This window comes from Akebia trifoliata, chromosome 3 (assembly GCF_017979445.1).
Source record: "Akebia trifoliata isolate Shusen 1 chromosome 3, ASM1797944v1, whole genome shotgun sequence".
NCBI lineage: Eukaryota > Viridiplantae > Streptophyta > Magnoliopsida > Ranunculales > Lardizabalaceae > Akebia > Akebia trifoliata.
In genome coordinates this window covers 38376119-38388381 of record NC_141377.1, presented here as the reverse complement: position 1 = coordinate 38388381, position 12263 = coordinate 38376119, and the positions used below count along the sequence as shown (strand labels likewise).

The 12263-nt window shown below is 35.4% G+C and overlaps 1 pseudogene; it reads right to left on the bottom strand.

Annotated features, from left to right (window-relative positions):
• Window positions 1-561: 561 nt before the first annotated feature.
• On the bottom strand, window positions 562-12035 carry LOC147406797 (acyltransferase GLAUCE pseudogene; annotated as a pseudogene).
• Between the last annotated feature and the right edge of the window lie 228 nt (window positions 12036-12263).

Sequence of the window (12263 nt, the reverse complement as noted above, 5' to 3'; positions counted from 1 at the left end):
TAGATCTTTTTCATCGGGATGCACAAGAAAAAGATGTGCACTTCTATGCCTTTGCCATGCACTGAACCACTTATCAAAATTGTGTGCATTCATCATTATTCATTTCAGGGGTGGGTTTACAGTGGAGGCACTTGCCCCCACAAGAATTTTCGAAGTCTTTAGATTATTCAGTTATTGGAATAGATATTAACAGCAGATAAAATAATCTTTCGTTATTGCCAAAAAAAAAAAAAAATCACTTTTAACATTGCTCCCCACAAAATGTTTTTTTCACTCTAAGTTGCTTCCTACAAATTTTTTTATACTTCTAGTTGCCCCCAAATGGGCAAAATCCTGGTTCCACCCCTGATTCTTTTGAAAAAATACTCCAATAAAACACCCGTTTAGGAAAACTAGAACATACATTGATAGCTGATATTGGTCTGAACAAAAGGTGCACGTGCGGACATAATACATACCAAAAAAGGAAAAAAACAAAGCGAGATGCAAGTACCACAAGTCCACAACCGATATTATTAACCTCAGTACTTGTTGAAAAGTTGTTGAAATTTCACCATCTCCCTATGTGGAAGAGACCAAAATGTTCACCCATTCATTCTTCGTCTCCTCAATATCTGGCAGCAAAATAATAATTTTGTTACAATGGTTTTGAACCACAGGACAAAACCACTTTGGCTTTCCCCAAGGGAATTCCACGTCACCAAATCCCAATTTCCACCATGACGTCACCATGACATCACCATTGGGGTACCCTTTAAACACTTCTCCCCAGTCAATGACGGACCTTATGTACTCATCTTTCAATCTTGTTGCCGCTAATGAGATCATTTGAACTATACGTGAGAAGGGTCCCTCTTCAAGTTCTCGACACGTGGCAGTCCAATAGGCATGAATTATAGCATTTCCTGTGTAAGATGGAGGTAGTCTAGGTTGTAGTCTTGATCGAATATTGACCGGAAAGATGACCGTTGATGTTTTCTCGAGATTGTTATTTGTGCTAGTTGTTAGAGCCTTGCATCGCCACACGTGTGCCACAACAACATTGAAGCTAGTGATACTGACACGTGTACTTCTTTCTCCACCTATCTTTGCCTTCTCTTTTAGATTGATAATGTCTTCGGGGCTTAATCGAAAAACCATACACTCAAGATCATGGGATGTGACTTGGAATGCTGGTGGTCCCGCTGATGCTGACTTGTTTCCTTGTAGGGAGGATTCAAGTTTGAGGAGCTCTGGATGAGGGAAGGTGACACGTGGGGGACATCTAGCGGCTAGGAGTTCACGGTTATGGTTAGGAGTTAGGGTTAGAAGATTGTCTGTAGTGAGAGATGCTAGATTTTCGAAGAAGATTTTGCCACTAATGCCGTCCATTATTATGTGATTAAATGAGAAGCCTAACGCAAATCCTCCGCACTTGAAGAAGGTTACCTACGAGGGAAAGAAAATATTATTATACCTACATCCAAAATTAATAATTTTTTTATTATTAATTATAATATATATATATATATATATATGGGTCAGGTTCAAGGGCCATATGAGAAAACATATGAGAAAACTTTCGTTTTTCAAAATAAGGGTTAGAGGTTTTGGATTGAGCTGATTTTTTGCAAGGATGGTCACTATGATGAGAAGATCATCCTCACAAAAAATCAGCTCAATCAGAAACTTCTAAATCCATCAAAAGTGATTTACAAATTAGTGATAAAAATTGGTAAAAAAATCGACGGTCCACATTCTAAATCACTTTTAATGGGGTTAGAAGTTTCAGATTGGGCTGATTTTTTTTTTTTGGATGATCTTCCCATCATAGAGATCATCCTCACAAAAAATCAGCTCAATCCAAAATTTCTAACCCATATTTTAAAATTTTATTTACCGTCGAAAGTTTTCTCATATGGCCCTTGAACCTGACCCTATATATATATATATATGGGACCCGTTCAGCAACAAACATTTTGGCAAAACATGGGTTAGAGGTTTTGGAATGGACTGATTTTTGGTGAGGATGATCTCTACAGTGAGGAGATCATCCTCACTAAAAATCAGCCCATTCCAAAACTTCTAGCCCCATGTTTATAAGTTGAAAAATCGTGGACCGTCCATTTTTTGTAAACCATTTTTGATGGGGTTAGAAATTTTGGAATGGGCTGATTTTTTGTTAGGATGATCTCTCGTAGAGATCATCTTCACCAAAAATCAGCCCATTCCAAAACCTCAAACCCATGTTTTGAAAAATGTTTTGCCAAAATGTTTGTTGCTTAACATTTCCATATATATATATAGGGAGGCGTTCGGCGTCAGGCAAAATATCATTCGTTTTAACAAACGAAATGAGACCGTTGGATAAGACACAGATGAACGGCGCAGATGAGTTCAATTTAACAGAAACATGTTAACTTGGGTTTGTAAAATTGCAAATACCTCCCTCCAAATGCCTTTTTGTTAATTTGACCCTCTCTCTCTCTCTACAAACAGACAACTTTGTCTCTCTCTTACGCTCCAACTCTCTCGCTGTTACTCTCTCTCTCTCTCTCTCACTGGTTTTCTCTCTCTCGCTACAAGTCTCTGTTTATCGAAAGGTTTCTCGATCTATCGAACGTCATCCATTGATGATGGGGTTGTGTTCTTGAGGGATGCTTATGGTGATGATGGGGTTTTGATGGAGAAGGACCCACAAGTAGTCTTCAATGAGAAGATGTATCGATATGCCAAGATGAAGGAAGTGGAAAGTGAAGATATAACTAACATGGAAAGAGAGAATGAGAGAGTTGTAGGAACATGCGGTGAATTCATAAAAAGAGAGAATAAGAGAGTTGTAGAAAGAGAGAGAGAGAGAGAGAGAGAGAGAGAGAGAGAGGCTTCAACTGTTAGAGAGAACAGAGAGTTCTCGTCTGTTCTTTTTCACTCTCAGGTTATAATTGTGCCAGGGAGGTGGCACTAATAATCCAAAAAATGAGGGATGGCGCTGTAAAAATAGCATAAATCTATAAGTTAACGTATATACCGATTAATTCAATCTCGACCGTTCAACGCCTCTAAATCCAACGATGGAGCTTCTTTTGTTAAAATGACTGTTAAAACAGATGGCTCCGAACGCCTCCCATATATATATATATATATATATATATATATATATATATATATATATGGTCCCGTTCGGCACCCTAAGTTTTACCACACACTTTAACAAACGCGTTTTGTCCTACATGGGTTAGAAGTTTCGGAATGGGCTGATTTTTGGTGAGGATGATCTCTATGGTGAGGAGATCATCCTCACCAAAAATCAGCTCATTCCAAAACTTCTAACCCCATCAAAAATGATTTACAAAAAATGGACGGTCCACGATTTTTCAACTTGTAAACATGGGGTTAAACATTTCGGAATGGGCTGATTTTTGGGGAGGATGATCTTCTAATCATAGAGATCATCCTCACCAAAAATCAGCCCATTCCAAAACTTCTAACCCATGTAGGACAAAAAACGTTTGTTAAAGTATGTGGTAAAACTTAGGGTGCTGAACATTTCCCATATATATATATATATATATATATATGGGTCCCGTTCCCTGGCTAACGTTTTGCCCAACCGTTTACCAAACTTATATCAACCGTTCGATCTATCGCAATCTGACGAACGCGTTTTAATTCCGCCGTTTTATAAACTTATACAAATATTACAGCGCAATCCCTCATAATATATTAATATTATTATGACGTCCCTCTTCTCTTTAAACCAAACCGAACAGAATAGAGAGTTCTGTCTCTCTTCGAAGAGAACTCTACGAACTCTCTCTGACTCTCTCTCTTCTCAATTTCTGTCTAAATTCATGATTGTTTGTCTCAAATTTCAGATCTGTCTTCGTTTTCTCCCCTTTTAACTCCTTATTTCATCCTCAAAACCCTAACAACAATTTTAACAGATCTACGATGTTTTAGTTCCTCTCTCGGTCTCTTATCTCTTTAGATTTGAAAAAAAAAAAAAACCTGTAGAATCCAAATTTAGATCCAGTCAACGATGAAGAGCTCGAGCTGTTTCTTCACGATCGGGCTCGTAACGGCTTGGTATTCTTCGAACATTGGGGTTTTGTTACTCAACAAGTATCTCCTTAGCAATTATGGATTCAAGTATTCGATCTTCCTCACTATGTGCCACATGACAGCTTGTTCTCTCTTCAGCTACGTTTCAATCTCTTGGTTCAAGATGGTTCCTATGCAGACCATCAGATCTCGTGTTCAGTTCATGAAGATCGCTATGCTTAGCTTTGTTTTCTGCGCCTCTGTTGTTAGTGGCAATTTTTCGCTTCGATTTCTTCCTATTTCGTTTAATCAGGCTATAGGTGCAACTACACTGTTCTTCACTGCCGTGTTTGCTTACATCATGACTGTGAAGAGGGAGGTTTGGTTTAAAGAGAAGAGGGACCTCACAATAATATTAATATATTATGAGGGATTGCGCTGTAATATTTGTATAAGTTTATAAAACGGCGGAATTAAAACACGTCCGTCAGATCGCGATAGATCGAACGGTTGATATAAGTTTGGTAAACGGTTAGGCAAAACGTTAGCCAGGGAACGTGACCCATATATATATATATATATATATATATATATATAAGATAGCGTTATTATGACCCCTATTACGACTCACATTGCGACTCACCGTTTGTCTTATATGAGCAAAAATGTTTGGAATGGGCTGATTTTTTGTGAGGATGATCTATGTGATGAAGGGATCATCTTGGAAAAAAAAAATCATCCCATTCCAAAACTTCTAACCCCATCAAAATTGATTTACAAAAATTGGACGGTCTAAAATTTTTCAACTTGTAAACATTGGGCTAGAAGTTTCATAATGAGTTGATTTTTGGCAAGGATGATCTCCTCACCATAGAGATCATCCTCACAAAAAATCAGCCCATTCCAAACATTTTGCCCATATAAGACAAAACGGTGTGTCACAATCTGAGTCGTAATAGGGGTCGTAAGAACCCGACCCATATATATATATATAGGGTCCTGTTCAGCAACAAGCATTTTGGCAAAACATTTTTCAAAACATGGGTTAGAGGTTTTGGAATGGACTGATTTTTGGTGAGGATGATCTCCTACGGCGAGGAGATCATCCTCACCAAAAACCAGCCCATTCCAAAACTTCTAACCCCAATTTACAAGTTAAAAAATCGTGGACCGTCCATTTTTTGTAAACCATTTTTGATGGGATTAGAAGTTTTGGAATGGGCTGATTTTTGGTGATGATGATCTCCTCACCATAGAGATCATCATCACAAAAAATCAGCCCATTCCAAAACTTCTAACCCATGTTTTGAAAAATGTTTTGCCAAAATGTTTGTTGCTGAACATTTCCCTATATATATATATATTCAGCAACAAACATTTAGGCAAAACATGGGTTAGAAGTTTTGGAATGGGCTGATTTTTGGTGATGATGATCTGCTAGAGATCATCATCACCAAAAATCAGCCCATTCCAAAACTTCTAACCCCATCAAAAATGGTTTACAAAAAATGGATGGTCCACGATTTTTCAACTTGTAAACTGGGGCTAGAAGTTTTGAAATGGGCTGATTTGTGGTGAGGATGATCTCCTCGTCGTAGAGATCATCCTCACCAAAGATCAGACCATTCCAAAACCTCTAACCCATATTTAAAAAAATGTTTGGCCAAAATGTTTGTTGCTAAACGGGACCCAATATATATATATGGGTCGGGTTCTTACGACCCCTATTACGACTCATATTGCGACACACCATTTTGTCTTATATGGGCAAAAATGTTTGGAATGGGCTGATTTTTTGTGAGGATGATCTCTATGGTGAGGAGATCATCCTTGCCAAAAATCAGCTCATTATGAAACTTCTAGACCGTCCAATTTTTGTTGAAAAATTATAGACCGTCCAATTTTTGTAAATCAATTTTGATGGGGTTAGAAGTTTTGGAATTGGATGATTTTTTGCCAGGATGATCCTCTCATCATAGAGATCATCCTCACAAAAAATCAGCCCATTCCAAACATTTTTGCCCATATAAGACAAAATGGTGTGTCGCAATATGAGTCGTAATAGGGGTCGTAATAACGCTGTTCTATATATATAGAACAGCGTTATTACGACTCATATTGCGACACACCATATTGTCTTATGAGAATGACTCATGAAAAATACACATAATTCCAATCCTTTAAATGCAAAATCCAATGATTACGATTCATTCTCAAGATGAGTATCTTTGATATATGTGTGTCATCAAAATACTCATAATTCTCAATCATTGGATATTGTGTCTCGAAGGTTGGAATCATGCATGAGTCATTATTAGGAGTCAATGGATTCCAACCCATATGTATTTTCAAAAGTTACTAAAAATGTTCAACGTTTTAATAACTTGGTGGAGAATCCAATGACTTAGAGTTTTGCATAGATTGCACTCAATCCACTTACTTTACGTGCAGGCTCGGGATCAACAAATGTGCTGTCCTCGAGATACAAAATCCCTGTAAAAAGGTATAGTTGTGTATCCCAAAGAGAGCATATCTACGATTTTTGAGTCTATCACGTTAGTTAAATCAATTGAGTATGCCACGTGCCTAAGTCAAATTATCACGACTCTTTTGCATAAGATAATGAGTAATTCAACTAGTTGGATTGTCCAACGTATAAGTAACTCATTGAATAGTCCGACATTTTAACCTATAAATGGTTCTAAAACGGGGAAGGGAGCCTCTATAGTAGCTATTTCATGCAGTACGATTGAGACGTCGTCATGTTGGAAACAAAATAACACATTAGGACTCTAACATCCATAGTTTAGATTAGATTAGGGCTTAAAATGAGACCGATTTTATCTGAAGTCCGAGTGCACAAAATCTAAATTTATTGGGTTTGGTCCCATCAAGTATATCCAAATTAAAATATGGTTCGGATATGGTTTGATGTCTCTTGATTCGAGTCGGATCTGGCTCAGATATGGATTCATTCCTATATCCGTCAAGATCCGAATGATATATTACTTTATAAGTTGTATTTTTATATTTTTTAAGTTATATTTTATCAAACAACAATAGTTTAGGATAGTGGTCAAGACCACTTTCCAAAATGGAGAGGTCTTGAATTCAAGTTACAATTTGTCCACATTTTAATAATTTTATTTGAAATATCCTTGAATGGTTTGACATTATCCGATTCGAATCAATTAATTTAATCAGATTGAATGGTTTGACATTATCCGAATATGGATTTGATGAAAGTAAAATGGTATAGATATGATTTTAGCTATAGCTATTAGGATCCGAGTCAAATCCACATCCACATATGAATTCGACTAAAAAATTCATATATGGATATGAACATACTCGTATCTGGATCGTATCTGACCCGTTTTAAGCCCTAGATCAGATTTGAAAAAAAACATGAAAAAAAAATTAGAATAATAAATGGACTTGATCAAAGGCTTTAAAATTCGATAGTCACTAAATTTTCAAATTTTAAAAGGTTAGATTTAACTGTTTTGATGATGCAATACTCTTTCAACCTTTTAATAAGTACCACAATTTACTATTGGAAACAAGCACTATAGAGGATCTGCTCCCTTTAAAACAATCGAAGGACCAACCAGTTAAGTTATTTTTGTAATTTCTAAAAAATTGATGTTTTTTTTTAAATAATTAATGTAAATATTAATGCTATTTTAACAATTTATCATTATTAAAATTTTGAATTAAAAATTCTTTAGACTATACAACACAACGTGAAAGAAGCTTATATTTGACAGCTCAAGGCCGTCGAATTTCATAAAATTTGACGGACCAAAGTGTTAAAATTTTGATTATCAATTTTTTTTCAACAGATTGAAACCGTCAAATTAATGGAGGATGAGAGAATTTGATGCCTCCAAACTATCAAATTGGGGAACATAAAAAATTTCAATAGCCATGGCCGGTCGAAATTCGATTTCTAAAATTTGTGGGTTTTGACCCATCGAATTTTCTTATCAAAATTTTCAGTTTTTCAAATAATATGGTCACTTTATTGTTTTACTTATCTACCCTTTGTTAAGAGCCTAATTTCAACTCAAGGGCATACAAGTAAATTCATTAAATTATCGGTACAAATATAGCCATTTTGATAAACAAAATTACAAAACAAAATGCAGTCATTGTAGTAAATATTATAAACATGGTTGTTTCAAAATTCCAACAAAATACTATTTTAGTAATTCTTCCATTTAAAAAAGATTCGTTCTAAACTTACATCCTTCGACACTAAGCTGATGTGTCAGTGTTGAGAGAATCATAGATATTTTTCCTCGTGATACAAGTAAAAATATCTATGTTTCTCTCAAACTGTCATGCTAGTACAGTGTGGAACAACGTCACTTTAGCATTTTCCTTTTAAAAAGGGAAGTCGATACTATGGTATCATGAAAATTTTTTCTGACAAACTAGAGAACGCCACATGGCAAAGGCATAAAATTCTTTTTTACTATTAGTTCAAAAATCTGAGTTTCATCCTAGGGCTTTCCATAATAAATAAAGGGTCAAGCTCCTTAACTCTTAAGATTGACTCATGAAAAAGAACACATAATTGCAATTCTTTAAATGCAAAATCTAATGATTGAGATTTATCCTTAGGATAAGTATCTTCAAGATTTGTATTAACAAGATACTCATAAATCTCAACCATTGGATTTTGTGTTTAAAGGATTGGGATCATGTGTTTTTTTCTTGAGTTATTCTTAAGAGTCAACAGATCTCAACCCATAAATAAATTATGCGAAGTCACATCTTTGAGTCACACAATGTTCACATTTTTTAGAATATTTGAGTCACACTAACAAAAAATGATGAGGATATACCCTCTTCTTCAACTTGTTTTCTTTCCCCTCCACAAAACATGTCATCATCAACCTCTAATTTTTCATCTTCAAGATCTATTATCTACCATCTTAAGACTAAGATGGATTTCTGAGGAATATATAACCATGAAATTTTACCTAAAAAATCTAGGCTTTTCTACAATAGGTTAAGGGATTAAGACTTGGACTGAAGATAAGGTTGAATGGATTAATCCGACAATGCATAGAGGTGGAAGAGGTTTGTTCTTTTTGTGGGATAAAGGTTAAAGATGAGACTTGAGAGATCATTTAAATCATTTAACATTAATTATACTACAAAGTGGCATGTGCAAATGCACATGTATATTAAGGGTTTATTTGTAATTTAAAATATTAATTAAAGGGTTGTTTTGAAGTTTACATAGTAAAATTGATATTTTTGTAATTTTGAAAATTAACCCGACACAATTTTAGGGACAATTGCAATTTTCTTGGTTCTTGATCAAAATGATCTTTGATTATATGAAATTTAAATGTTAAGGCAGGGGAATTTTTAAAATCTAAATTTTAATGTCGATTTCTCTTATTATAATAGTAAAGATGAGGCGATGACTAATATGACGTGGCAAAGCCTTCACACGAGACTCGATCTCTTAAGTCGAGTGATTGTTTCCTCACGCGCTTTGTGCAAATTTGCTCAAAACAAAATGGCAGCTTGACATGTGGTGCAAATGATGTAAGCATTGAGAGAAAAATTCTCTCACATGCCCGCAACCTTTATCTAGAAATATTATTTTTTTGTATATTTCAAATCATATATAGGGTTTTTGGGCTCATATGGATTATAACTTTGGCAATCTAACACCACAGACTTCTAGATTTCATGAAAAAACTCATTCAAAAAAGCAAAATCAGAAAAAAAACAAAAAAAAAAAAACAAAAAAACTTCAAGCTTGATCCAAGATATTTGAAATGGATAGCTACCAAACACATAAAGTTAAACTAAAATTCAATAGTGAAAAATAACTTTTTATTTTTTTAGTTTTTATTTTTAAAATTCAAAGAATTTCTTCCTCTACAACCCCATGGCATTGATCATGTTTTTGAATGCCACAAGGTGATAAGATCTGGGAAATTTCCTTTCCACTTAGGGCAGGAGAGAGAAGTTCTTCCTCTTAGTACTTACGTCATTTGTGCCACATGTCAAGTTGTTATTGTGCTTTGAGCAAACATTCACTCCTCTTAACTCGGGTTAAGAAAGAAAAAAATCCTCACTATCTCTGGCCATGTGGTGCTCTTTGCTTTAATATGTACTACACGGTACAAGAACAATTTTCTTCAAAAATCGTGATAATCTAACTACCCCACATGGCAAACTCAATCGACTATCAGACGTGACCAGTTCGGGAATCGTAGATCTGTGCTCCTCAGAATCGAGATACACTTTTTATGGGGAAGGTGCAGCCTTGTATCCCGATGAGCGTAGATCTACCATTCCCAAACTTGTCATGTCAGGGTATTCGATTGAGTTTGCCACGTGGGATAGTCAGATTATTACGATTCTTTTCTTTTATTGAAAGATAAATAATGTTCTGTCATTCAATAAAAGCTTAGAAGGATATTTTTTTACTTTTATGTCATACTTAGATAAACTAACATGGGATGGAACATTGTACTTGGTACAGTCGTTCTACATGATGAATTCAAAGTTAATTTCTTCTCCATGAAGCTCTTGCAGATTCACGCTCATATTGGACATTAGAAATTTTCTTGTCTATTTTATATATCTCTCTATTTAAAATAATAATAATAATAAAAAAAATCCTATGGGAAGACATTACTCAAGGATTCTTGGTTGAAACTACCCTAGCTAGGACTTCACTTACCATAGAGTAATGCTGGAGTAACTTCGCAGGACAGTGCGTTCGATACTGAGTTGATATGTGGTATGCACGTAATCATAGATGTTTTTCACTAATTTCTTAAGGGAAAGCATTTATGGTTGTTTGCACTGCAAACCTCCACATCATCTCAATGTCGATTGCAGTGTCCTAGAAAGTTATTCTAGACTCATTATTAACTAGTGTCAAATGTCATTAGACCCTAGAGAGGTCTTTGAAAGAATAATAAGCTTTTATGTGCATCAAAACACAGATATATAAAGAAAAACAATTGTGATAATCTCTGACTCTCTTTTTTAGACATTTTTTGTGCATTTTCTAATATGATAGTTAACAAAATTATGAATCTTTTACCTTGTATGTTTCAAAGAAAAGAATCTATGATTCTGTGTAAGGACCGTAGTGTTTAAAAAAGAGAGTCAGATTGTCACAACACAACTCAAAGAAAATACAAATTTCCTAAAAGTCTGAACAGTTTCGTGATAATCCCTAAGAATAGCTTCACATCTCAGCCGTTAGTTTGACATAACTCGGTGAAAAAAATGTTACTCAAATGCGAGTCAAACCTCCAGCTGAGATGGAAGGAAAACCACATGTTTCTTAGGGATTTGTATAGTAAGAGATTATCTTCCAATCTAACTGCATATTTGATGTTTAGCGTCAAACGTAGTTTGAAGTTTGTATTTTTTTTTTAATATACCTGAATGAAAAAGTGAGGTTGATCGTCTGGAGGGAAGGCTTCCCCTTTAGTAACAGCTAATTGTTCAATAGCTGGATTAGGGTACGCCGATACACCCAACTCAGCCAACTTCAACTCACTCGAGGCAACAACGAATCCCGCTCCAGCCGAGTTGCAATCTATCTCCAACCGACCTTGCTTAGTGTTCAACCTCAGCCTTCCAGCCAAGAAATCATAAAAATCAAGTACTTTTCTATAAGATGCTTCAAGTTTTAAAACCACCGTTTCAGGAGGAAATTCTAGATTCTTCGAGAAGAAAAATATGGACCCAATATTAAAATTAAGAAACATTGACTTTCTCTCAATCTTCTCTAATGGAGTTATTAAAGAGGATCTATGAAAGGTGACCTTGAGATCAGTAGTTACTAGAGGATCTTCAAAGGGTTGTAGAACACAGTATGTGGAAACGGCCCTTAAACGTTTCACATGGAACGGGAAACAGGTGCGAAACGATACGTTATTTTGAAACGGGTGTGAAACGGGAAAATGAAACGGACAAGAAACCGAAACATTTTTCACTGTTACAATGGTGAGAGTTGCCATTGAAATACGTATGATGAGATTGAAAGCTTGTGAGGAGGAGAATTTATAATGGTTGCAAGTTTTAGTCTCAAACGAGGTTTGACGCAGAGATGTCAAACGTCATCTACGGTTAGAACATGGAAATATAGTTTGTATGGTATAAATGTGTTTAAGGAGTTGTTCAAGTAGTAATGTGTGTGCCAACAAAGGCAGTTGAAACTTAAACGTGTGTACCAACAAACGCAGTTA